The 22568-nt window shown below is 39.1% G+C and overlaps 1 long non-coding RNA gene across 1 annotated transcript in view; it reads left to right on the top strand.

The window, feature by feature from the left end:
* Positions 1–1405: 1405 nt before the first annotated feature.
* Positions 1406–22568, top strand: part of LOC106732363 (uncharacterized) — a 38772-nt gene continuing 17609 nt past the window's right edge. The window contains exons 1-2 of the long non-coding RNA XR_016349337.1: positions 1406–1478; positions 3775–3903. This is a non-coding gene — a long non-coding RNA (uncharacterized LOC106732363). The remainder of the gene's footprint in view (positions 1479–3774; positions 3904–22568) is intronic.

Raw genomic sequence — 22568 nt, 5'->3', positions numbered from 1 at the left:
TTTTACTACACATACAGTATCATTGATTTCAATGGGGACTAGCAATGTACTGCTCACGGTGAAGAAAGATGGGCCAGGTCCACACTACAGCAGAAGGTTGAATTAAGATACGCAGCTCCAGCTACGTTAATTATGTAGCTGGAGTCAACTTATCTTAAATAGAGTTTCTGCACTGTCCACACAGTGGGAGGTCGACAGAAGCAAATGCGCTCATCAACTCCCTTATTCCTCATGAGGAGCAGGAGTACCAGTGCCAATGAGGGCACCCTCTGAGTTTGATTTAGAGAGTCTTTACTAGACATGCTAAATCAATTCCCAGAAGATCAATCGTGGCAGCGTTGATCTTCCACGTAGTGAAGACGCGGCCATAATAAAATTGGGGGCAGGGATATATAAATAGGTAGCAAGAAGACTATCATGTTGTATATTTTGAACAAACATGCTTTTAAAAATAAAAAAACTTTTATTCATTAAAATGCTACTCTGAGCATCAGCAAAAGCCACATTTCTAGAAAAATATTTATCTTCATGAAAGAAATGAATGCCACATTGGGAATGGCATTCATCCACCAAGTTTGCCTACAGATAGTTATATTGTCCTTCTCTTGGTGTTTCTGATGAAAGATCAGAAATACATAATTCCATTTTTAGGGTTTCTTTTAGCTTCAACCAAGGGCTGCTGATGCAATATTCTCCTTTCATGTTTGGGGGAGAACAAGAGACAGACATTTCTAAGCTTCATAAGAAACATTTCTATATGCATTGTTGAAGGGGTTGAGATAGGTTAACTCAGGCTTTCTGATGGTTTTTCCCACTGTAAACATGGTAGAGGTTCCACAATAATGAAAATTCAACTGGAGTATGTGTCTGTGATAGTACAAAGCTGACAACCTCACTGACATAAATTTACCCAACCAAGGTTCCTTATCTGATTCAGTATTAATGGCTATTGTCTGCAGGGATTTTACATAGTCCAAGTGTGAAAGAAAGCTTCCACGTAGGAGGATGCCCAGTGAAGGTTGGTGTTATCACTACCTGTTTTCTAATGGGGAAACATGTCCCTAGGATTAAAGGGGCCTTACTGGCATAATTTAAGCCTCATGAAACCAGTAGTACTATTTTTTTCCTGCAGACATATGCCTCTGCTGTGGAAGATCTCAATTTAAAAGAGGATTCTGAACATAGCCACCAGCTGGGGAAACCCTGATTACATGATCCAGTGTTGCTGAACTGCCAAAGGGTGGGTAAGAGGGGCTAGTTAGGTCCCAGACCAACACAGTGAATTCATACAGATAATCTTTGCTGCCGGTAGATCCCAAAGGACGCATGATGTTTTGTGCTCGGAAGTTTGAGCTCTTAGCCATGTGGCACAAACTCCACCCTCAGTTAAACAATTCAAGAGAAACTGCCTGATTCTCAAAGATTTCCTTTCTCTCTTCAGCATCGCACATCAGGAGGGAGCAGTTACACTGGAAGAGGTAACTGTGAGGTTGTACAGCTATCACAAGGCTTGGCAGAATTTGATTTTTATGTATTACTTCAGCAGACAATATTGATGTTTATTGCAAGCTAATTTTACTGACTTAAATTTTCACAGTTGTAGTAAATTATAGGAGGCAGCTCAGACAATTATTTAATAGTAAATGTTGATATCCAAAGAGTTAAAGCTTTATAACCATTAACACACAAATTGTAAACATCACATGTCAAACATACAGAGGAAATGTTCTAAAATCAGACTCATAAAAATTCTCAAGCAGCATTTTTCTTATTTTGCCCATCTTGAAAATTAGATTACTATTGATGGAAATATTCTTTCATCAGGCACATGTGGTGGAATTGATGTTTATCAACATTTACTAATAAAAAATGAATCCTTTCAAGCCTAGATATAACATAGCTGAAAGCAGATGGTATGCTAAGTATATAGGAAATGTTTTATTTTTCTATAAAGTGAGTCCTTCCATTGACAGTTAATTAGGAGTATCATAGCATGAGATGTAGTTACCGGTGGAAAGTGCTTTGATAAGCAAGACTAATTCTGCTACAGTATAAAATTAAACAAAGATAGTGGGGTTCTATAGCCAACCTGTACATTTAAAAGAACTTCTAAATTAATACCATAACAAAACAGATATGTCTGCAATTTCTTCTGATCTGACTGCATCAAATATGTAGGATGTCTGACTTAGAATGCAGTAAGTATAACGTCTGTGGTGGGTTGGGGTGGGTTAAACCAGAATGGAAATTCACTGCATTGGCCTCTTGCAGTTTTGCACCATGTGCCATTAATTTCCTCTAATTCTGTTTGAATGGCTCACTTCTTTGTGAAAAGCAAAAATCCCTCTGAATGACTTCAAGGAAGAAAACACTTTTATTTTTTCATAGATCCTGTGTTAAAGGGTCTTTTGCTGCAAGCTTTCTGTATAAGGAATTTGCTCTAACTTTGGTGAGAGCTTCTTGTAGAGGGTTTCCAGGACTTGACCCAAAATTCAGGGATACACCTGTGCTATCACTAATATTCGTATGATCAGCCCACAAAGTACATGACAGACGATATTGCTAAGAAACGGCAATACTGTCTTTAATATGTGTGTTACACAACTGAGCAGTGGGTATTATTCATCCATCTCTGTGCCTACTTGGCAGAGGATAGGATTACTACAACCCCCACCAATAGTAGTTCAGCCTTCAGCTAAAGCTGGGGTGACTAAGGTGTTAGCTCTAGAATTTTGAGTTTCAGTTCCTAGTGGTGACCAACATGACATGAAGGAAGGATGGTTCAATGGTTAGGGCACAAGCCTATGATTTGGGAGAACTTATTCAGCTACAGATTTCTTACACAGCCATTTTGCCTTTTGTGCCTCAGTCTCCCCTGTGCAAGACGGAGATAATAGCATGGCCTTCCTCCCAGGGATGAGATAAAGATAAACTCTAAAGATTGTGAGGTGCTGAGATAGTATTGTAATGGGAAGGAGGAAGCAAATAAGTACCATACCTATGGTCTATATGGATTAATGTAAATCTCATAGAATGGTCTCCTGCATGTTTACTTCTAATGTTTCTCAAACATCCTCAGCTTGCCTCAATTGTGCAGTATTGAGAATAGTTAGAAATTTAAAGTGCTGACTGGCAAGCCCTGCATACTGGGAGGGTGGAGGGAACTCAACCACTTTCACTGCAAAATATTATATAGTTTTAAATTTCTTATCCACTGGAAAAAAATTAGTACTGACTTTCATTTTAAGGCAAGGCCACAATCACAAAAATTTGTCTCCTAAAACAACCTCAAAACTACCGGTATTCTTATTCAAACAATAACACAGTGGTCAGAAGTGTAGAGGGGGAAAAAGAAACAAGTAATAAATATTATAATATGCATAAAAATGAGCAGAAAAATGTTATCTATACGATTATAAAAGGAGAAGTGTCCATTGATGTGTGTCACAGAGAACATTTGAGAATACACTGGAAGATCTGAGAAGGCCAGGTCTGGGGTGGTTTCTCTAGTGGCCTAATGGATAAGGCATCAGTTTCCAGAGCTTGGAGTAGTGGGTTTGGGTCCTGGCCCTAGGCAGCTAACTCCAGCTGAGGGTGGGGAGGTGGGTTACCAGCTTCTCTAAGTCAGTGGTGAGCAGCTGGGACTGGAGCTGCTTGCAGTGAGCAGAGCCGTGACTGGCCTAGGTGATTATGTTAATCTACTCTAAACTGTACATTATTATTTGAAACCAATTACAATCTTTCTGAACCTAATATGTTTATTTTATAAATTAGCTTTGAAGCATGAGGACTGCTTCCTCCATTCTCCCTTCCAGGGGTATACTGGCCCAACAGGAGCAGAAATGACCATGGGAATGCCTCCTGAGCCATCCTAGGAAGCATCCTGAACCATCCAACACACAGGTGCGTTCAGGGAGGGAGTCAACCTGAGTCAACAGTCCATGCCTGGCTTGTGCAGTAGATCTTTTCTACACCACACCCAAGTCAGGGCTGTGATTAGTAGGTGTTGAGAGCTAATGTTGAGAACAGGTAATGGAAGCCATTTTCAGTGGGCAGAAAGGAATATTATTGAATCTACATAGCCCAGTAACTATGCTATATATTCTTGAGAGCCATATACTGGCTCCCTAGCTAATTATTTACACACACACACACACACACACACACACACACACACACACACACACACACACACACGGCACTCCAGGAATCATCAGATCTAAAGAAAACAAGATCTGAAATCCTACACACACAAAAAGGAGGGTTAAGTTCTCAAAACTCTGATCACAGGATCTTCTAAACTAGATCCAAGAAACTAGTCCATATCCAAGTTGACTAGCCAAACAAATGCTTCCATTTGAAAAAAAATGTCAAATAACAATGAAGATGTAAATGTAACATCTCACGGACACCATAAACAAGAATTAACAAAGCACCAAAATCTGAAACATCCTGCTTTTACAACAAAAACTTAATTGATCTGTCAGGAAATTAATTTTAGCCCCAGACTGTCTATTACATTGCTGTCAAGTTAATCTGAGGACCAAAGTCCAGATTTTAAAAGGTATTTAGGTGCCTAACTCCTATTGATTTCATTTAGTTAGGTGTTTAAGTACCTTTAAAGATGAGTCAGATCCCAATACATATCACATGTCATTCAACCTATGACATCAAGGATACATGTCAGAAGAAGAATTTAACCTAAAGTGTCCTCCTTTATCATGAAGGAAGATTAGAATATTATTTGCATCCATTGGTGTGACTAACAATTCCTTTGTATTTGAAGCAAATAAATGTATATTTAAGAGCAAGCCTTGCTTGCAAGCAGAGAGGACTCTATAGCAAAACATAGGAGCAGAGTCAGTTTGCAATCTAAAGTATGCTGGGGTAAGTTGTACCTCTCTGTATTAGGGAACAGCCTGCTTTGTCTCTATCTGTTGTAGGTTATCATTCCAAATTCTAAGAAATGGTGTTATGTTGCAGAATCTTTCTTTGATAGAACCCAAAGCAGTCTCATGGCTTTGACCCAAAGCATCTGCAGAATTTCAGCACAAAAGCAAGGACAAATATGCTTCCAACCAGAACTCTCAAATTTTCTTTCTACTACAGTACATTATTATTGCCAGAACAGATTAGATCTCATAACAGAACTTTGCAAATATAAGTAAATCCAAAAATTGCTTTCTCCATGGGTTTAACAAGAATACATTTTTCACTGTGACAGCAGAACAACTGGGGGGTGGGGGAGGGGGGGAAGAGAGGGAAAGAGGCTTGTCACAGGTTTAAATGCCCTGTTTGGTTTCACACTAAACAATTCCCTGAATAAATATTCCTTGACAGTATAAAACCTGCATTCCTGCTGCAGCTTTATTTGGGCAGATTTTAAATGTTCAGATAAAAGGCCCTTCCACCCTCCTGCAGGTTACAAGCAATCTTTTCTCAAACCAAGGGGAACTGTGTGTGTCCTATGGTGGAAGAATCTGGCCCTGAGTGATATAAAATGTAAGCAATGGAATGGAAATGTCAGTTTGAGATACTGTCCAGCACTGTGCATGACTTTGCAAACTCCCTCAAGTTAGCACAGCTCTTACAGTAATGGTGGGAAAAGTTCAAAACATTCTGTTGTGATGACCTAGCAGTACAGAGGTTTGACTCAATTTTGGGGAACTGTGGAATTAGGTCCTGTGATCCTGCTTAGTTCCCATCCAAGAGACTGGATTAGATTAGCAACTGGATATCTGCTTCCCTCCTTCTCCATAGTGGAAGAAAGTTGCACGATCCCCCATTGTCTTCCTTCTTCCCTGTTCAGCTGTGCTAGCAATTGCATTCCCATCCCTGCTCACTCACTTGCCAGCCGCCTGCATTGGGGCAGACATGGCCCATTGCAGCTCCATTCCCCTTGCACTATGCCATGCCACTGGGCAGGACTGTACGCACACATACATCCTTAACCCCTGCATATCAGTATTGCCATGGTCATGATGAGGCCAGAACAGTGTTGCCATCCATGAGCAGGTATGTTGATAACGTACTGCCACTGCTGGTTTTGGGTGAAGGTTTGAAATCAGCAAATCCCTTTTGTGTTGAATTCTTTAAATATCCTGAGCCTGATTCTGGCCAGAGTAACTGAGTAATAATTCTACTGAAGAGTTTGACTGGTCTCAAACCAATGTAAATTATTGGACAGTGAGGCCCTTCTGGCTGTACTGCATCTCTCCACCATGGTTCTTTGTTCAAATAATTTAAATTATTAAATGAAAAACAACATCCGTCTTTGTTCATCCTACCTCAGGAGGCCTTTATTCAGACAATTTAATAGAGCAGTTCATTAGAGAGTAAACAACTGCTTTTTATAGCTAATATTTTAAAAATCAAAATACATTTGAAATTATCAGAATACTTTTATATAGAACGAGGTGGAATGGAACCATAGACATACAGAAACTGAAATGGACACATTACAGACAAAGTTCTAATTTTAATTTCCAGTGTATATCTGGAGTAAATTCACTGAAATTAGAGGAGAATTTGGCCCTGAACATGTTAGGAAAGGCTGAGTGGAGGCTTGCAGTAATGTTTTATATAATTGATTACTTATTGTGGGTGCACATATAGTGATCTTTTTTAGCTTGTATAACTATATAGAAAATTGCTGTTTTTGTGTATTCCTTACTCAGTATAAGGACCATAAGCTTGGAGGATAGGATAGGAAACAATTACATTTCCTCCAAATCATCTATATATGTCACCTACCATTGCTTAGGTAAAATCTGAATCTACAGTTACTAATATTCTCTTTTTATGTTACATGATAACCAATTGTTTTGAAGCTTCATTTTGGGAAACCTCCTAACTAATCAGTATACCTCTGTCTTCCTCCCCCCTCCCTCACCACTATGCTTCAGTTCCTGGAATTCTCATTTTAAAGCCACCTCTTGCACAGTTAGATAGGTATTTTTCTAGTACGGTCTGGTTAGTAAACATTCTTTTTTGAGATGTTAAAAACATATATGTGGATATATATATATATATATATATATATACCGTATTTTCTGGCGTATAGGGCGACTGGGTGTATAAGACGACCCCCTATCTTTTTAATTAAAAGATAGGGTTTCATCTTATACCCCAGCGCCCCTCCGCCTCCTTTGCTCCCGGTGTCCCTGGTCTGCTGGAGATGGTCCCCAGCAGACCAGAGGCACCGGGAGCAAAGCCGCCAGGAGCGCCTGGGCTGCCCCCCTTCCCCCGCCGGAGCCCCTCCGCGGCTTTGAAAGCCTCGGGGGAAGCCGGCGGCGGGGCATCCCAGGCGCGCATGGGCTGCCCCCCCGCCGGAGCCCCTCCGCGGCTTTGAAAGCCTCGGGGGAAGCCGGCGGGGGGGCATCCCAGGCGCGCATGGGCTGCCCCCCCGCCGGAGCCCCTCCGCGGCTTTGAAAGCCTCGGGGGAAGCCGGCGGGGGGGCATCCCAGGCGCGCATGGGCTGCCCCCCCGCCGGAGCCCCTCCGCGGCTTTGAAAGCCTCGGGGGAAGCCGGCGGGGGGGCATCCCAGGCGCGCATGGGCTGCCCCCCCGCCGGAGCCCCTCCGCGCGGCGCGGAGGGGCTCCGGCGGGGGGGTAGCCCATGCGCGCCTGGGATGCCCCGCCGCCGGCTTCCCCCGAGGCTTTCAAAGCCGCGGAGGGGCTCCGGCGGCGGGGCATCCAGCGTACAAGACGACCCCCGATTTTTGGGGGATGTTTTTTAACATCAGAGGTCGTCTTGTACGCCGGAATATACGGGTACACACACCCCACATCAGTCACCCCTTCTCAAGTGTTCTGCATGCAGCTCTGCTGGCAACATTTCCTCTCTCCCTATTTGCATGCTTGTCAATTACTATTATTGGGTCTGATTCTCTACCCAATTGGTTTGCATCTACAGTAAGGAAGCTTTTTTGAACTGTGCAACTTTTTGTTAACACCAAAATATGATATTTCCTTTAGACCTCAGCCATCAACTGGAGGTGTGATTCAGCCAAAGATCTAAACTAGCCTTAAACCTCAGTCCATAAATATGCTGAATCAAGGATAAATATGCTGAACCAAGGAGTCTGATCCAGCTAAGCCCAAAGTATGTGTCAAACTTTAAGTATCTGAGTAGTTCCATTAACAAGTTCAACAGTGTGAGGTGGAGATTTTCATATTCTCCTTAAAGTTTTAGGAAACATAAGGGGAACTTGTGCTCCTAAATGCCATAGGCACTTTTAGAAATCTCTCCTTTACTGCCTTACTGGATCAATGCAGAGTGCTTGGTCTCTACAAAGCTGCAGTCCTGAGAGACCACAAGGTACGAGACAATGCACTACAACTCCAGGCTTGATTCTCTCCTGACAACAAGCAGGAAGAATTAAAGTTGCATGTTCAACACCATCTGTGGTGTTTCCTGACTTTTGAGCCCTTTACCATGTAGGCATCAGAGCAACGAACTCAGTCTCCCACCTGCACTTACACACACTATGCTTCCTTGTGAGTTTTGACAGAAAAAGGGTGGGTTCACACCTTAGCTTACTAAATTTTAGAAACTGGCATGTTACTGTTACGAGGTTGTTACTAAAGAAGGTACCAGTGAAGAATGTCACAAGGTTCACTTCGTTATCTTAAAACATGAAATTGTGTTGATCTTTTTGAACATTCCTTGTTCTGAAGGTAACAGGAATGCTTTAGCTCAAGATTTATTTTTAATGGGTTTTATGTAAAATTCCTTATTGGTCCAATTTTCTACAGCAGCATATTTGTCAAAGTATGTTTGAGTGTCAATACGAGCAAAGTATGTCCATTGAGGGCCTGATCTAATTCCTGCTGAAGTCCATGGAAAATGTCCCTCCGAGTTCAGTGAAGTTTGGTTCAGACTCTCAAGAAGAAGAGGCTTTGCCTTAAAAATTGTATGCAATCATGTAATCCAAATCTGTTATAATAAATTCCCATAAGTGGGCAGAATTAAGGTTACACTAGCCATGTTAATGCTAATGTATGAATTTTTCAGTGCTTCATTTTACAACCTTCAAAGTTTTTAATGTTAATTTCATTATATTAATGATAAGAGCTTCTCAAAATTATATTTTTTCAAAAATGTGGTCATATTTTTTCATCAGCTCTGATTATCATTATAGAAGTCTGCATGCTTTTCTGCCTTGGCAATTTTTTAATATGATGAGTTGAATTTTGGGGTAGGAGAGTTGTATAGCTAAAAGTTAATAGGGAATAAACATATGAATACAATAAGTTACATTAAAAAATCAACATTTATCTCTATATACCACATAATTGTAATAATTATTTCCCCTTTTATAGTGCAAAATTATAGCAGCTAAGTTTTAATTGTAAACACTGTGTTCTGCAAATAAATTTGAAAATATTCAAACAGATGTTTTCATTTAATCTTACACCCTCTCTTTTCTGCCTTAATTTATCTAATAATTTGACTTGATCTTTCCTCTGCCTGCAAATATGGTTAACAGAAACCAAAATGTCTATTTTACATGTTCCTTTCTTTAAACCCTTAATTAGGCTTGTTTAATAAAAGCAAAATTTTAATAGTTGACTATATTTTTTTAATTTCACTTCTGCTGATAATAGCGGATAAAATTAAACACATTTATTTACAAAAAAGGTATAAATGACACACCAGTGTCTCTTTAAAAATGCAGCTCCATCAATCAGAACTGATTACAAATTCATCACCTTGAATCAATTTTTGTTCACAAGTTCAAAAGGAATATGTGCTTGAGGCACTAGAAATATTTATTATACATGTGGATATTATTAAAAGTTTATTGAAATCCTTTACCAATGAGAATTGTTTCTGTTTTGGTTTGGAACACATCTCATATTAACATTAAAAAGCTGGTGCCTTTATTGTCTAGAAACTAAATTGCACCTTAACATTGAATTTGAAGACAATTGATCCTTGCTAGAAATATTAACATACTTGTACATGTACTCAGTCAATTAAAATGTGTACTAGTTTAGTAAAATATGTATCTCTGTATATTTTCTTATACAAATTCCCTATAATCATGATAGTTTTCAAAAAAAATTCCTTTGATAGACAAATGAATACTAACACACTTTTCCTTCTAACAAAATAGAGGCAGAAAATGACAATTTAAGTTCATGGCAATACTGGTGCAAGACTACATCTGGAATCAATAGTTGTCTTCAGAATTTTGACCACATCTTTCAGAAAGTGGTAAATTCTGCCAAATGGTCACATCTTGTTGGCTGCTTAAACACAATAGAGAAAATCATGAGCTTGCTTAAAATAAATGGAATTTAACGATACTCTGATGCAAATAAGAACATTCCACTTTATTCATAGCCCATTGAGCTAGCTTGCCTTTAGTATAATGTTTTGTATTATATTTTGCTTTGAATATGTTCAGCAGCAAATGCAAGGAATCTACAGACAGGCTTGTATTGTGTAAGACATAAACTTTAGCAAGTTAGCATAAAGTTTGAAGCCTATGGACTCTGAACAGATTAACTTTGAACAGATATACGGCCCAACAGAAAACCAGAGGAATTGCAGAACTGAAAATAAAAGGCGTTCCTATAGTGTGAGTGTTGCAATGTTGTGCACTAGAATTCCCAAATGTATAATAATTTGAATAATTCTGGGCCTGTTCTTGGGACAAGAATCTGTTAACTCTCAAATTGGGCATTTTTAAGTAATCAATATAATTCATACATAATCTATAGATCGGCTACAGATGTGCAAACAATACTCTGCAGCAAGAATATTCCACGGTATTTCTAACTGCATTTTTATTAGTGATACTAATGGGCAGTAGATCTATTGATGCTTCAAGAAAGACTTGCTGCTTTCTTTGAAATTGGGCAGTGCATTGTCAGGAGTTAACACATTTTTGCTTTTCTGCCTAATTAGATGTTGAACTGAATGAATTAAACACTTGGAAGGATTTCCACTTTTAGAGGGAGAAGTTTGGGGTGGGGAAAGATCAGCTGTTGGAATCAAGCTGACAATCAAATGTGACGTTTTAATTGGTGAGAAACATGACTCACCAACGCTATAGGCATGGATTATGTAAGTTTATCAAAAGAGAAAGGGAACACAGAGTAGTTTTCACTGCTTGCCATGTAACACTTATGTTATAAAAGGGAACCTAGATATCATGCAGGCTTACAGGTTTTGTGAGTGTGTGTGTGTGTGTATAATCCTCAGAAATACCTTTAATAAAGAAGGATGTCTAATGGTAAAAAATGAACATCATTAGGGTTTCTGTGTTTATCTGTAGCATTCTAGAATGTCACCTGTAAATGTGTTTTATTTCAGTTGACTAGTAGTGCAGAACACATATGTAGGATTAATCAGTCTAATGGTTTGAAGTCACACAACAGTTATATCTATTAATCTAAAAGTGTCAATATTCAAGAATTCAAGTAATTCTAGTTTTATATAAACTAAATTATCTTTTCAACTAGGAAGTAAAATTGGCATAAAAATAGCTTGTTTCATGCCATTGTTTCAAAGAAACTTCAAACCAGAAAATCAAACATGTGCATATAATTACTTTTGATATGTGATCTTAAAGATCTGTTGAGGACGTTGGTGCTGTTCTCATGGCATGAAGCAGCCTTACATCCAGTTTAACTGGCCCTGGATAGGCAGATGGGTAGAATCTTTCCATTATGTAAGGCCACTATATTAGTTTCTACTCTATACCTCTAGGGAAAAAGAGTGTATGGGATTGATGCCAAAGAAATCGTTCGATTGCAGGATGCCAGAATTACCCCGGTGGGGGGGAGGGGGAGACACATTAACAGTTGGCTTAACATAGAAGAGCCTGTAGGTTGTGCTGTTTTATGTTGTAGGCTGGACAGCAACCAACATCCTCAGTACTGGGAAAATGCAGAGAGAACTTAAAATCAGTCTTCCTGTGAGCTCAGCCAGCTCCATGATTTTGGGGTAAAGAGAATTTTTAAAGGGTTTAATCTATTTAAGAACTTTGGGTCTGATCCAAGAAGAAAAAGCCTGTCCAAACAGGGGCGGCAGGCTTGCAAAAATGTTGGTGATGCCCAGAACTGCATCGCTCTCCCACTCAAACTCTCCCTCCCCCACCTGCCAAAGGCTCTGAGAGGAAGTTTGGATGCTGGGTGCAGACTCTGGGCTGGGGTAGGAGATGGGGAGGAGCAGGAGGGAGATAAGCTCTGGGAGGAAGTTTGGGGACAGAAGGAGTGAAGTATGGGGCTCAGGGGGCTTGAATTAGGAGTTTTCAGTAGTACAGAGGCCTTGTATATATACTCCTATGCATAGGTGAAATTCACCCTTGCACAGTAATCATCTTCAGTACAAGTTGCACCTCCATTAATCATGGTCTGGCATGACTACGGATGTTCCTGGATGAGAGAACCCCAGAGCAGGAGGGCCAGCAGCTAGGAGCCCAGCAAGTCTGGAAGTGGCGGTGCCAGGGCAGCCCAGGGGGTGGCTAAGTACTATCAGGGCAGCAGGAACAGGACCATGGCTGCCCAGAGGAAACCTGGCCAGAGCTGTGTCAGCCCAGGTGGCAGCTGGGCCATAATATCCTGGGTGGTGGTGGTAGCGGTGCTGCAGCAGCTCACGTGTCAGCTGCAGTAGCATGATTGGGGAAGGAAACAAACATTTAAGCCACTAGGAGGTCTTCTTCAGTTTTATAGTCATAGCCATAGCATTAATGGCAGACATAACGTTCTTTGATTCAAAATGTAACTTCCATAGCTTTTAGCCATTGCAGTCCAGCATCCTTTTAATTTCTATAATTGGGTGTATACTAGATAATATTTTTCACTGAATTATTTAAAAAAATATTTCCATTATTTCCCTAATAAGGGTATGTCTACACTACCCTCCTATTTCTAAATAGGAGGGTAATGTAGGCATACCGCACTTGCAAATGAAGCCCGGGATTTGAATTTCCCGGGCTTCATTTGCATAAGCCGGGCTCCGCCATTTTTAAATCCCGGCTGGTTGGAACCCCGTGCCGCGCAGCTACACGCGGCATGAACTAGGTAGTTCGAACTAGGCTTCCTAGTTCGAACTACCGTTACTCCTCATTCCACGAGGAGTAATGGTAGTTCAAACTAGGAAGCCTAGTTCGAACTACCTAGTTCGTGCCACGTGTAGCTGCGCGGCACGGGGTTCCAACCAGCCGGGATTTAAAAATGGCGGCGCCCGGCTTATGCAAATGAAGCCCGGGAAATTCAAATCCCGGGCTTCATTTGCAAGTGCAGTATGCCTACATTACCCTCCTATTTCGAAATAGGAGGGTAGTGTTGACATACCCTATGTTACTTAACAAGTAGTATTCTTCCAAATAGAGAGGGAACTGAACATTTCAAAGTAGCACAAAAATAAATTATTTGATAAATAAAAGTTAAATAAAGAAGGCTATAAACATCTCCACCCACAACAAAACAATTATATATCTTGATGGCCATAAAAGACCTCTTTCCCTTATGGAAATTACCATGTTAACACACATAAAAAGTGTACAAAGTAATTGGTATCATATATAGACTGTTTATGGGTATGTCTACACTACCCTGCTAATTCGAACTAGCGGGGGTAATGTAGTCATCCGCAGTCGCAAATGAAGCCTGGGATTTGAATTTCCTGGGCTTCATTTGCATGAAGCCGACCGGCGCCATTTTTAAATGCCGGCTAGTTCGAACCCTGTGCCGCTGTATACTCTGAATGGATTACTAGATTTCAGTGTCATTTTCAATGTCTTGGAATTGAGCAATCCGCCTGAAAAATAGAAAAAAGTGTAAATAATACACCTACTTGCATCTAAAATGCATATTTACATAGTATACAGCAAATTACTCCAGAAAAGACTGCTTGCACTTCCTGGCAACCCTTTTAATTGTATTCCTTCTTCATGTGTCATTAAAAATACTGTCTATATAGGGTAAAAAGTTGAAAAAATAATATCTTATTTTTATCACCATTGGTTTAGATCCATATGCTTACTTCTGCGCACTCATTCATTGTCATATAACTAAAGAAACATAAAAGATTTGTTTTAAAATATAGGTAAGATTATGATATGCTTACTCAAGTTCAGTATTATCTTAACTAGGCCCATGGGCTGTGTCTAGACTGGCAAGTTTTTCCACAAAATCAGATGATTTTGCGGAAAAACTTGCCAGCTGTCTACACTGGCCGTTTGAATTTCCGCAAGAACACTGACGATCTCATGTAAGATCGTCAGTGTTCTTGCGGAAATACTGTGCTGCTCCCATTCGGGCAAAAGCCCTCTTGCGCAAATACTGTGCTGCTCCCATTCGGGCAAAAGCCCTCTTGCGCAAATCATTTGCGCAATAGGGCCAATGTAAACAGCACAGTAATGTTTTCCGCAAAAAAGCCCCGATCGCGAAAATGGCGATCGGGGCTTTTTTGCGGAAAACCGCGTCTAGATTGGCCATGGACACTTTTCTGCAAAAAGTGCTTTTGCGGAAATGCGTCCTGCCAATCTAGACGCGATTTTCCGAAAATGCTTTTAACGGAAAATTTTTCCGTTAAAAGCATTTTCAGAAAATCATGCCAGTGTAGACGTAGCCATGGAGTTCCGTTACTGGGAGAGTGTGATAATCTATTTATGGATCACTCAGGAGCTTAAGGAAGCAAGTATGAATGGACATGTGTTTACATAAAAGGTGTAGTTAGATTTATGTAATTAGATTGATCTCTGCATATCATATGGACATACTGTATTGGGAAAAATTGCATTTGCTTAACTTCAGTGAGGCTATGCACATGATTAAGTCTAGTAGAGTTTAGGCCCATTACACAAAGATGCATCGGGGTAAACACTCTTTAATACATTTTATAGTATTAAGGGACAGAAAAGGATCAAAGTAAAAAATTGGGGGAAAGAGTAATAAATGAATCATTCTTTTTTCATGTTTCTACTAGCTGTCTTAACTGCTATCAGCTGAGTTCAAAGTATTACAAAGTTCCCACATTTCCTCCTGTGGCATTCTTTTTCTTAGATTTCTCATGCACACCCTTTTCTGTGAAACTCTGCTTAGTAAATATTAATTTACCCTCAATTACTAATGACAAGTGAAAGAAACCCTTTGCATTCATCAGCTCCACAGCCCTAGGACATACGTTTGTCCTTCAAAGCGTTCAACCATTCAACAATTAGAACTAATAGTTACTCCAGGCTATAGACTGTGAAACATTCAATGCCTGTTCAATGCTGATTTCTTGGCAGAAGCAATCACGGTGGTCTTACAACCTACTGACTTCATCAGAGAAAGTCAGGAAAAGTGATTTTACAAAGTGGAGAAATTAGACACAGTGTGACTGTTTCAAATGTGAAAGCACTTAAGGATGGGGAAGTATAACCACTAGACAACTATTAGCTCACTAATAACATTAGCTAGCTATGTTAAAGGCTGTTTATTTTTTGGCCAGGAACATAGCTTTAAAAACTGATTTTTTTTGCAAAATAAAGCTAGAGAACATAGAAATTGCTTAAGAAACACAAGAATAGCTAATATTTATAATTTTTGTGTGTACTGAAAACATTAAGCAATGTTAAATCAGCAGCTTACTTTCCATTATGAGTAGTTACTTTCCCATCTTTAAATGGAGACGTTCCTTCCCCATAAACAGCTGCCATTTTGTGTTCAGGTGAACCCTGCTACAAAGGAAATTCACAGTGTTCTCTGATGGAGATTTTATTTTATACGAAGACTGGGAAAACTAAATAGGGCCAGTCAATGGACATGATAATTCTTTGTGTAGAAATATAAATATCGTGTTTATTTTCCATTGTGTCAATTTTTAAATGAATACACATTTTATTGTAATTATTTGTTGGTAAGTTTGTTATGTGAAGGACATGAGTGAAATCCTGGCTACAGTTAAATCAATGGGAACTGTGTAATCAACTTCAGTGGGACTAGGATTACATATGCACATCACTCATTCATAGAGCTTGCTGGAAGATGTTAACTATTTTCCAGCAAAAGTTTCAATTGAAATTTCAGGGATTTTTTTGAAATTTTCTGTTTGACTGAAAAACTGTATAATTCAACCCAAATACAGTATTTCAGTTTCCCACACCTTTTACTGCCTTCAGTTCTCTCTGTTTTTATACCAGTTTTCTGTTACAAATGATTGAGTGATGATAGTGAAAATGGGAAAACAGAAAAAAACCTCAAATTGAAAGATTTACCCATTTTCTTGTCTTTATTGCAGAAATTTCATTTTTTTCCCTCGTTGATTTTCTACACAAGTTTTCATTTCAATCAAAATGCCACTTTTCATTTATTAAAAGGCAATTTTTTTCTCTCTTGTGCAGAAGGCCCACACAAAATACTTCACTGATGAAGTCCCACTTAAAGCATAGCCCTTCACAGGTTTGAACTTCACATTATGACATCCCTAGAGTTCATGATTAGTGGCTATCATTTAAAACTTTTACATTAAAATGAGAAATGTGCCCAGGAATCCCTGCCTAAGTCTTTGCCATTTCAACAGAATACTTAAAGCTACTATCAGAAATAAAAAAATAAAAATTTCCATTTATGCAGATGATGTATCCCATATGTCAAATTGATAAGCTATTGAAAGACAATAAGGGATTTTTTAATATTGCCCACAGTACTTATGAACTCCTAAGCTTTCTTCAGGACCTTTTACTGTGCTAGGTGCTATACAAACAGCAAAAAGATGGTCCCTGTCTCAAAGTCCTTACAATTTAAGTATAAGACGAGAGACAACAGGTGGATAGACAGTTGGAGGAGTGCAAAGGAACAATATTGAACTATGTCTATGTTGGCAGTGGAGATGAAACATGGGACCTCTGGATCATAGTGCATGAGCTTCAAGTGCTTAACCAGTTTTGCAAACTCTCATGATCTTGTCATGAGTCTTATAATTATTGCTTTCATTTAAGCTCCAGTGCCCATAACAAAGTGGCTATGTGATTATTTCAGCCTTCATTCTTAAAGAAAAATAAGTTTCTAGCCCTCCTGGCTGTGGAGAAAGTTTTAAAATGTGACCCAGCACACCCAAAAGGCTCAAAAAGCAAAGAAAAATAGAAAGAACAGCAGAACTGTTATTTTTAACAGCTCGTGATTTTAAAGCCAGCCTCATGATTTTTGAACATTTGGGGCTGGCAATACTGCTTAGCCAAACCCATAGCATCTATCGGTATCCCGGATGCAATCAGAGGGAAGTCAGTTTACTACATGACATATGCATGTCTTATACCAGGAGCCACCATTTATAATATTCCACTTTATATTTAACATCTGAGAGAATTTGACATAAACAGGATTTAAATATGATACCTTGATTTGACAAAATGGAGCTAATATATTTCATGCAATTGCAAGAGTATGTTAGAAACAAAGAAAAAAGTTGTTTTATCCTCACCTAATGTCAATATTGTATTTACATAAGAATTTGAGACAGTTTAAATTTAATTTATTCCCCAGAGAGGAATATGTTAGGAAGTAAGATAACCAGTGCTGGGATTCCCTCTGAGACCTTTTCTACTCGGCTTATCCAGAATACTTCATCCAGTTCTCTGGGATCCAAAACATTCAATTTGACTCTGGATTTCACCCCTCAGTTTCCTTTAATGGGAATACTTAACCTCTTCTTCATATATAGAGAGAGTATATACATACATCACATTTGCTATACATTAAATCACACATTTTTAGTTTGGCTTAGTTATTGTGCAGGAACCAATCCCTATAGAGCATGCTCTGCCCATGTGCAGTTCATGTTGATCTTTATATTTCAGGATTGTCTTGTCCAGAGTCCCTAGCATTGGGATGTTGTACTTATTTTAGCTGGAGTGAGCATCCTAACTCAGCATACTTTGTGAAGCCCCTAATTACAACTTAACCTTCTATTCGTCTTCTCAATTATGTTCACTCAGAAATAAGGCAAATTATTTATATCAAGCCAGATCTAGTACCAGATCTTTGGTAAAACATAAATGTGCATGTTGCATACATGCTTTAAGTATAACACTCCAGGATAATGCTTTGGTAGGATGCAAAAAGAGAAAAGGGCCAACAAATCATGGTAAGCCACTATGATAAGTGCAAGATCCACTTCTCAGAGAGAGAAAATCACCCCTGTTCAGAAGGCTAATACAAATCACTTAATCTTTAGTTTGAAGGAGGAATTGAGACAAGTGTTGAAGACATGGTTTTGTAATAAGAAATCATGCCTCACCAATCTATTAGAATGCCATCAGGATGTTTGCAAACATGTGGATAAGAATAAGCAATCATAATGAACTTGGATTTGAAAGAAACCCTTTGACAAGATCCTTCACAAAATCTTATTTAAAAATTAACCAGTCATAGGATAAAAGGGAAGGTCCTCTCATTGATCAGTAACTGACTAAAAGATAGGAAACAAAGGGTAGGAATAAATGGCCAGTTTTCACAATGGAGAGGTAGAGGACTGATATATTTAGATAATATTCATTGTGCAATTGTAGTATGGCATAGCAATAGAGAGATGTTAATGAGTAGAATTCAAACATCATAAAATCAAAGTCCCCTGAACTTCTAAACTATTGTTCCGAAATAGGTTGAAATTTGCCAAATAATTTTATTCTTGGTTGGCAGTTTGTTTACACAGCTATCAAATAATAAAGATAACTACAATCTTTATTCCATTATAAAAATCTGATTCCTAATGTGTACTCATGTTTGCAGTCAGTTAAAAAAGACTTAAAATTAATTTCTCCTCCTCTTGTCTCCCTCCTTTTCCTTGCAAAAAAACCAAACCAAAACCAAAAAAATGAAAAAAAAAACCCACCCCACACTTCTAAAAGTACTGATGGAGCCAAATAAAATCTGGTCTGATTTAATGTTCCTTTACTGAAACTAGAATAAAGACAAAAAATGCAATATAATTCTTCTGTCTTTTTTTAAATTAAAACCATTGTTTAGAGCACAATCTTTCCTCTTTCAATCATGCTGGATTTTGCCTTATTCTTCAAATATGCCCATTGGTTTCAATATCATAAAACAATAAATTAGAAAACAAGACACTAATCTGTAGCCACCCAAGTCAAGAGTTAGAACATATCTACTTTAGAAAAATATTAAATAGGCATAGATGTAACTACCATCACCATTATTCCTAATGTTAATCCAGTAAACCCCACCTTTACTAATTCAGACAGCCATAAAAGATTTCAACAAGCCATCAAATATTTCAGTAGGTCTACTTTTGGTTCAGAAGCTGGGACCTTTAGAAGAAAAATAGAGGTACATTTCCATAGATTTTTTGTTGGTCAGGAAATGGATTTTCTTTTTCTCCCCATAAATTGATGAAACAAAATTATTTCCTTGAAAAAAATACAACAATCTTTGAAAATACATTAGGTTGACCTCCTCCCCCACTTTGCTAAAATAGACTTTCCCTGGGAAATTTTTTGGACCAAAAAGTAATTTTTCATGAGATGTTTTAACTTATTGCTTTAACCAGTTCTGCATCCATACATATGCACTTCTGCATTTGACTGATTTAGGGGCAAAGTGCCAATTCACATATGTACATCAAAATTGCACAGTTCATGTTCATCAGGGATTTTCATGTATTTATCAGGATGGCACAAAATATAAGCAATTTTAGGCTTCAGTGCCTGAATGTTCAGTCCTCTATCACCACGGACTACACAGCAACCCTTACAGTCTTTGATAGTCATTTGCGTACACAAGCACTCTCACTATTGTCAATGGGACAACTTCTGTGAGGAAGTGCTTGTTAACATGAGTAAGGGGCTGCCCAATATAGCCCAAACAGCTTGGAAACTCAACATCTGGAGATTGTCACCATCAGTCATATTAAATAGAACAGAATATTAGCATATTTATTCTAAGAGAACTGCAGCAAGGGAGGTTTAGATTGGACATTAGGAAAAACTTCCTAACTGTCAGGGTGGTTAAATGCTGGAATAAATTGCCTAGGAAGGTTGTGGAATCTCCATCTCTAGAGATATTTAAGAGCAGGTTAGACAGATACCTGTCAGGGATGGTCTGATGGTACTGGATCCTGCTGTGAGGGCAGGGGACTGGACTCGATAACCTCTAAAGCTCCCTTCCAGTTCTAGTGTTCTATGAGTCTATAATTGTAAGTGTAGAGCTTTATAAAAATGTAAAGAGAGATTGTTGTGTGTGTTTCTGTTTCAAAACTACCTAAAGGAACTAATTAAATGGCTACCTTCATCTTCCAGGAAATTATTCCAGCCCAAACATCATTACAACGAACATGTGCTGGCACTGTTATTTTTGCCCCCCACAAAAAAACGCAAGGTACCTTACAGAACACAAAGACACAAAGATTCCTGGCCCCTGAATTTGTGATGGAATTATAGACCTGACACAAAAGGGTAACAAATAAAAGAATGGAACAAGTGAAGGCAAACAAGGGTTACAATTTATTGTGCACTTCATCATGGAACTGTCTGGCTGGAAGGGACCTCAAGAGATCATTTAGCTCATCCCGCCCCTCCACCCTTGCTGAGGCACAAAGAACATGTGTTGGATATTTATGACCTAAGCTTAATTCATCATGTACTTCTGCTTCGCTTCGTACACCTTACCGAAAAGCTCAATTGTGTCCTGCTACAAGCTGTGGTTTCCTAGTTATCCCTTTTAACTGTAGGACCAGTCCCAGCCATCTCATGTTTTGTTAGTCTTTAAAGTGCTACCATACTATTTGTTGGTTTTTTAAGCTTATTCTGTACAGACTAGGGGTACGTCTAAACTAGCCCCCTAGTTCGAACTAGGGAAGCTAATGAGGGTGACCGAAATTGCTAATGAAGCTCAGAATTTAAATATCCCATGCTTCATTAGCATAATCCCGGCCAGTCGCCATTTTGGAGACTGACTAGCCCAAAGTAACTGCCTGTGTCTACATGCAGCAGAGAAGCGGGATTTTGAGATTAAACCCCTTAGTTCGAATTAACTGTTACTCCTCATAAAATGAGGTTTAACAGTTAATTTGAACTAAGGGGTTTATCTCAGAATCCTGCTTCTCTGCTGCGTGTAGACGTGGGCAGTTACTTCGGCCTAGTCACTTTCCAAAATGGCGACCGGCCAAGATTATGCTAATCAAGCACGGAATATTTAAATCCCGCACTTCATTAGCAATTTTGGTTGCCCTCATTAGCCTCCCTAGTTCGAACTAGGGGGCTAGTGCAGACGTACCTCAACTTAGCTACCCCTATGAAACCTTCAAAAACAGTCAGCTCTTTGGAAAATACAATTTTACTTAATGCTCCAAGCCAAACAATCGCAACACTTTTTTTTAACTAAGCATGATATGGAACCGCCTTGCTTTTCATCAGGTTGTCTCATTGCTCTTTTATATTCTCTCCTTAACTTCCCTGCCAAGATTTCAGCTCAGAGGGCCCAAGAGCAGTAATGATCAATCAGAACATTCCCAGCTGCACACAGGCAGATAATCTCTTCAATGTTCTTAAATGTTCAGCACAAAGACTATTCCTTGTGTCACTGTCACAGAAAAAGATTTGGATTCTCTTGGGTGGGGCTATTTATTCCAAGTACCTGAAATCTTAAAATTTGGCACTTCTTGTCTCAGGTGGGAAGTGTTAATACACATGGTCCCTTTCAGTACAGTGCACAGAAATTTCCATGTGATTTCCCACTTAAACTTGCGACACACATCAAGTAGGTACATTGTCCATTTGCCTATTTGAAATCACAGCTGAGACCCTCAAGTCTCTCTCTAAATTATTTGGGAGACAACATTTCAAGGAAACATTTTCAGAAAATAGTGTGATGATTCCTTAACAAATATAAAATTGACCTCATGCCTCTTAACAATTTTGATCAAACTCTCCCTAGAAGCTGTTAAATAACAGCAGGTTCCTTTGAAGAACTGTGTCAGCTGTTAAGATATATAAAGAGCACAGATATATTTGGATTCAATTCTTCTGCCTTAACCTCAGCTTCAGTAAAGCTAGTGCTGCTGTTACCACTTTACCTGATCCAAAGCCCATTGAAGTCAGGTGAGATATTTCCCATTGGTGCTATAGGGTTCTTCAACAGGCTTTGGAAGTGGTCCATATTGTGCAGTTCTTCCTATTACCCATGGGATTCCCCATATAACTGTGTAGGAGGGATCAATTTACTTTTTGATGACATTGGGGCAAATGCTAAGGTCATTTTAATCAGTGTAGATCCACCTTAAAAATCCAGGATCAGGAACAAATTGGCATAAAACCATGTTCTCCTTCCTCTTGGGTCCTGCACTAAGTGCTGCTAGGACTGGCTCATGAAATTGGTATCCTGTTGCTCTAGTGATGCTATTCTGCAACAACAGGTCCTGACTGCTGCTGAGCATGCTGTACAGTCCTTCCTGAGCAAAGGGCAGTAAAAAGAAGGAAACGGAAGGGATCAGTTAGGAGTCATTTAATGTCCAAAATAAAATTAATTTTTAAAAGACCAACACTGGCCATTTATTCACCTTGATCTTTACTTTTATTTTAAAAAATGACAGTAAAAATGCATCTACTCATG

The sequence above is a fragment of the Pelodiscus sinensis genome, chromosome 4 (genome assembly GCF_052426305.1).
Source record: "Pelodiscus sinensis isolate ZL-2025 chromosome 4, ASM5242630v1, whole genome shotgun sequence".
In the NCBI taxonomy this organism is placed as follows: Eukaryota; Metazoa; Chordata; order Testudines; family Trionychidae; genus Pelodiscus; species Pelodiscus sinensis.
The sequence above is the reverse complement of the archived record's forward strand: the minus strand, read 5'-3'. Positions and strand labels throughout refer to the sequence as shown.